General features: G+C 39.4%; 1 pseudogene; it reads left to right on the forward strand.

Annotated features, from left to right (window-relative positions):
* LOC104965243 (synaptic vesicle glycoprotein 2C pseudogene) overlaps positions 1–6,210 on the forward strand; it is a 22,483-nt pseudogene that overhangs the window by 13,560 nt on the left and 2,713 nt on the right.

Here is a 6,210-nt window from a genome sequence, read left to right on the forward strand (position 1 = left end):
CCTCTTACTTCCCCCTCCTCTGCTCTCATTCCCTGCTGTAACCCACCTGTCAATCACAACAATCCTCTGGGAATCTCTCTCACACAATGTGCTGGATGTTCCCTCTGAGGAAACTAGCGCTTGATGCTACTGACTGCTGTCTGTCTCCTCTCATCCATGGACACTGCATGGTGGTGTGGAGAGAAAACAGAGCAGAATGGTGTCAAGAGAGAAGTACACTTATACATAAGAGCTAATTACCATAGGAAAAAAGCAGCATGCGTGGATCTGGAATAATCCCTCTGTTGCAGAGATAAACTACAGAGAATGTTCCGTTAGAACAGGGATGTCAAACTCAATTTAATCGTGGGCCACATCAGCATTATGGCTGCACTCAAAGGGCCGGTTGTAACTTTAAGACTATATAAAAAAATATATATAAATATATATATAAAATAATGTATTATATTACATTATTGCCTCTGCATTGGATTATTATCAGATAGGCCCTGTCGCCTGTCGCGACCCCCCACTTTTGGGAACCCCTGAGATACGGTAATAACTTCATAATTAACTACGTCTGAAAGCAGAAGTCTGGAGCAAATAATTGCAAGTCTCTTCAGTGAGAATGTCACAAAATGATTTTAAAAGAAAAGCCAAATTCTAAAAAAAAAAAAAACATTAAAAAAAGTGACATTTTGAGAAAAGAGTCAAATTCTGAGAAAAGGGCACATTCTAAGAAAAAAGTCATATTTAGAAGAAAAAAAGTCTAATTCTGAGAAAAAAGGCATATTTGCAAGAAATAAAGTCAAATTCTGAGAAAAAAGTCTCATTTGAGATGCATTGCGGGACATGTAGTTTATGGGCAACGTGCTTCTGAAAATCATCATGTAACCGTATAGTAAACATATAATATTCTTTTCAAGCTCTTGTGGGGCCACAGAAAATGAAGTCACGGGCCGGATTTGGCCCCCAGGCCTTGAGTTTGACAACCCTGCATTAGAAAGTTTCTAATGCAGGGTTGTCAAACTCAAGGCCTGGGGGCCAAATCCGGCCCGTGACTTCATTTTCTGTGGCCCCACAAGAGCTTGAAAAGAATATTATATNTTGTGGCTCCTGTCCAGGGACAACAGATAGGAGAACTAGCCTCATGGTTAACTCAGGTGCATTTACAGAAATGCTTTCCTATGTACTTATATCTTAAGTCATCTCTGTATGGACGCCACGCCAAAGACATTCCGTGTTTGGCAAATTCAAAAAGTCTGAATGAACTTGTCCTCCTTATCAAGTAAGCTTATGTTATTGAGGTAAGGAAAATCCTACTGAAACAACCAGAATATAAAGAAACAACAACAACAATCAATACTGGATTGTGTTTCTCCCAATTGAGGTTGTAAATAAAATAATAAGAACAAATACTGCTCACCTAGAAATCTGTTCAGGCAGATAAACCAGGAAAAAATGTAACATCCTAAAAGTAGATATATAAATCTCTTTTACTTGCAGACAGATGAGAATTAAGTGATGAAATAAAAGCTGCAAATCAGGTACCGCTGTCAGCACAGGGTGATTAAACGTGTGTGCTGGCGACAAGCTGGACTTATCGGCTGTAATGGATTAAATGGAGATATGTTGACACATCATTTTCCTGTACTGTTTATTTTAGCACCATTAGAAAAAACAAAGACAGATTCTGATAAATAAACGGACTCTAAAGCAGTCTGAAAATAATAATTTCTAATTGTTCTGTTTTTGTTTTAATCAACAATATACAGTCAACCCTTTGTTATATAATATTATTTCATACTGTATGTTATTTGATATTTTACTTACATTTCTTTTATATAGTTTATAGATCATATTTGATCTTTCTTTCTTATTTTCATGTTTATATAACTTCTTCTTTATTCATTTTAAAATGGAAAAAACAATTTCCCCTGGGATAATTAAAGTATATCTGATTATGATTATGATTATAGACTTCCATCAGTCATTATAATTGGTCAGAATTGGTAAGAACTCTCCTATAATTAGAACTGTTTCATATATTTACTGTTTATTGGCTTGCTCAGTAGCTAGAAGTGTGATATGGACCTTTTTGAGTTACAGATAATCTGTGATGTCAGATCTCAAGATGGGAGGGTTAGTCATTTATCCGTTTACTACGATCAGCCAAGCAGACCACACCAACGCTTTAATAGACAGATGTTCATTTACTGTGCTATGCTCTTTTTTGCTAACGTTTTTGTTTTGCTTCGTTCTGTCCCTCCCTTCACTCTCAAGGGATAAGGGCTGATAAAAGGCAGTTAAAATATCCTCTTGACATGTCCTTAGACTTTAGAGGAAAGAAGACAGCAAAGGAAGTGTTGTTAAAGCCCTCAGAGGGGATTTAGTCATAGAGGTGTACAGGGTGTAAATTAGAAAAATATTCTAGTACTTACCCGAAGCCAGACACCATGCGGCAGACGAGGAACATGCTGTATCCTTGGACAAAAGAGGAGAGGAAGGCGAAGAAGCCGTTGACGGACATGGAGATCAGCAGGCACTGTTTACGGCCCAGCTTGTCTGACAGGCCGCCCCAAAAGAAAGCTCCAAACATCATCCCCAGATACACAACGCTGCCTGGAGACACGGAGAGAGGGGTGCAGAGAAAGATGTGAATTATCACAACCACCGAGTCAAATGTTTGTCAGTGAAACAGCAGAGCGAATAACACACTGCACTTTGGAAAAAAGGGAGACAGTTTTCATTGAAACTAATATCTAACCTTGCCTGTCTGCTATTTCATTCTTAGCAAGTCATGCACAGTTTTCATGTACAGTCATTTTTCAGCGGTGAAAAGAACTGCCTGTCTGAACACAAAGTTCAACGGTAAGAGAAATATTAAAACAGAGAAGTTGAAAGCATAAAACTAACAGTTGAAGGACGCTAAACTGGCACAAAGAGGAGAGGAAAACGGCAGGTTCAGAGCATAATAAAGCAGATTTTAGCAGCTAGATGGCCCCTTTGTTTAGTGTTTTATATTGTTTTAGTGCTGAGGATCCTTCTCAAAGTGCCATTTTCTCCGCAAAATCTACATTTCTATACAACCAATATAGTGAAGCGTAGCTGCAGCACATAATACTCTGAGCCAGTTTCAATAGTACTTGTCCATTACACAAGAAAGAAATGTTGTTGTGCTGTTGGATTGGTCTGACAAGCATTGCATTAGTTTTGGACACACACAGATAAAAGCATTGCACTTAAAACAAACACAACTGCTACACACCAGCTGTAGCATTTAGTGTTGTTTTCCAAGTGCATCCGGGGAGTACCAGAGCTCAGATGGAAGTTGTTTCGGTTATTTCCTCCTCCATCGACAGAACACTGAGAGGTTTTATAAATAGCAGGTATGGGATCGATTAGTTGAGCTTGGCTTGGAGCACAACAACATTGTAAATCTACTTTATATTGCTCTGGGTTTTGACTGAACTGAAGGCATAGTTTTTCTATTTCCTAAGTCTTAATTATGATGTTCAGGCTTTAGCCGGGTCAGTATCTGGTAGCAAGCATTGTGGCAACACAATGATAAACGTATAAAAGAATGAAGTTACAGCAGCTGCTCAATGGACATTAATGTGTTCCTGAGGCTTTAGTTTGCATTGGAGGTGTGTTTGCATTTCATTTGATCTTTTGATTGGTATCACTATCTGTAAACCAAACAATAAGGTTTTGACTCTATTTAAATTCTGTATGACCTCATCCACAATTAAACAGGTATTTTTTTGAATCATGTTTTTTACTCTATAGCCCATTTTTCAACTCTTTTCCTCATAACAAAAGCTCAAAACAGTGCACACTTTTTTTATCAAGCCAAAAAAGATCCTCGCCTACACATCAACACAGAAACCAGAGTTCACCCTGGCAGGAATACAAAAAAAGCAAGTTTTTCAGTTACCTGAAACGCAAATTTGGTTTGAAAGGAAGGCCAAATTAATAGAGAAAGCTATGTTTTGTAAAACAGTACGTGTGGACTAGCCCTGATACAATTACTGAGGAGGTGTTAACTAATACTTCCTATAGTAACTGTGGGGTAAACGGGACTGTAGTTGACCTCTCTAGTTGGGCATTCGTCTCTCACTGCTGCTTTTTTACGCAGGAAGTTGTGGTCGTTTCTCTTTCTGTCCCTGGCAGCATAGAGAAGGCTGGTGAAGAATAGGTGGGGGTTGTCAGGACTATAAATAATACACTTTGCTCACTATGTACTAATCAAAATGCTAATGTGTTTTGAGGAGGAGATGCCATTGTTTATGTAGGCAGCAGCAGAAAGAGCGCAGACAGAGGAGAGGACGCCTTTTCTGTTTTTTCTTGCTTTTTATTCCCCCCTCTGTGTTTGGGGTGATGGGACAGATACGGTGAAAGTAGAGAGGCTTATCGAGCAGCGCAGACATGATGTTGAGAGCTGGTGATTCATTACAGGTGACAGCCACTGGATCTATCTGTTCACCTTGCTGCAGGGAGGCTCTCCTACTGGCGGCACGATATAAAGAGCAAGCTACGCAAGCTTATAAATATCAAAGTGAATATCAAAACAGCTGCACAAACTGGAGAAATCTTTTGATGGTGTAGCTTCACACAAACAATGAATCTGAACGCATGTACTCAAAAAGATGCTATCTGGTAACTCCCACTCATTGGTTTTATGGCTCTCCATACACTGGGGTTGTATCCGTAATAAAAGGGGAGGGTAGTGGGGGTGATGGGGCATCTGAGACGCATTGTAAATCTTTCTGAGATTGTATTTGTGATTTATACAGGGTTCAGACTCAGGTCAGACCTTAAAATCTCTGCTAGCCTCAAGATATGCAGGGCTGTTATGTAAAGCAGTGGAGAACAGGGACACTATGTGTGTTTAGCAACTATCTGATGTTCACCTGCACAATTAAAACAAGAGAATCAGATCAGTTTTAAACTATCGACCTCAAACTGGCAAGTCCTCAAAAAATAAGAAAAACGTCTAACCTGTCTTTACGATGAAGGGACCGTACTTGATGGTAACACATATAGACAAGCACTCAAGAGTCCAACAAATTACTACATTTATGTGTTTAAGACAAAATAAAAATGTGTGTGTAAGACAAAGGAAAGATGCTCTGGGTCTCGGCTATTCATGTAGTGCGAGCACAGTTGGGAAGTAATTTAAAAAAGAGTAAAGATAGGGCCCAAAAAGTCATCAGGATACATTCTCTGTGAAACATAGATCTATGTTTTGCTAGTCCAGCTAGTATTTATATTTATATTACAAGGGATATGTGAACACTTTTTGTAATATAGTTTTGAGTTATTCCTGCCTTATCTGAAACAAGAGAAACAGGAATGGCAGGGGAGAAAGAGACGGGATGATTGAAAGCAAGCAGAAAAGGGCCAGATTCAAATCCAGGCAGCTGCAGCACACGCCTTTAAATGTTCTTCCCTGATGAGCCACTGGGGCGCCTTTGACCAGCTGGGGCCATTATGAAAAGGGCTGCAAAGTATATGCATCTTTTGGGACCACAAAGTCTGCATTTAGGTCCTTGAGATATTTCCATCTGGAGTGGAGGACCAACACACCAAGATTGCACTCCTAAAACATATTTTCCTACGAAGCCCTGCAGGTATAGACTTGCAGAATATGTTTGTAGCCTTTATTTAACCAGGTGAAAATCCCATTGAGATCAACGATCTCTTTTTCAAGGGGGACCTGCAGCACATTGGTTACACATAAAAACAAAAGAAAACAAAAAGGACATCATACAACATAATTACAGGGGTAGAAATTAGCAACCTATTCACAATGACAGATATCTAATAACATTTAATCTATCCGAGCTTTAAAATGATGCAAGGGAACCAAAAAGCTCAGTTTCAATTTGTTTTGCATAGTGTTCCAAGCTAGAGGAGCAGCACACATAAAAGCTTTAGTACCTTTAAACAGTCATAGCACTTGGTACATGTAATAAAAACACATCCTGGGATCTCAGGCAATAGCTACTTGCCACTCTCTGTGAGATCAAAGACCCAAACCCTATTTTGGTTTCATCTGACCATATGACATTCTCCCAATCCTCTTCTGGATCATCTAAATGCTCTCTAGGAAACTTCAGACGGGCCTGGACATGTACTGGCTTAAGCAGGGGCACACGTCTGGCACTGCAGGATTTGTGTTACTGATGGTAGCCTTTGTTACTTTGGTTCCCAGCTCTCTGCAGGTCA

The sequence above is a fragment of the Notothenia coriiceps genome, unplaced genomic scaffold (assembly GCF_000735185.1).
Source record: "Notothenia coriiceps isolate Sejong01 unplaced genomic scaffold, NC01 NC01_scaffold00037244, whole genome shotgun sequence".
Taxonomy (NCBI): domain Eukaryota; kingdom Metazoa; phylum Chordata; class Actinopteri; order Perciformes; family Nototheniidae; genus Notothenia; species Notothenia coriiceps.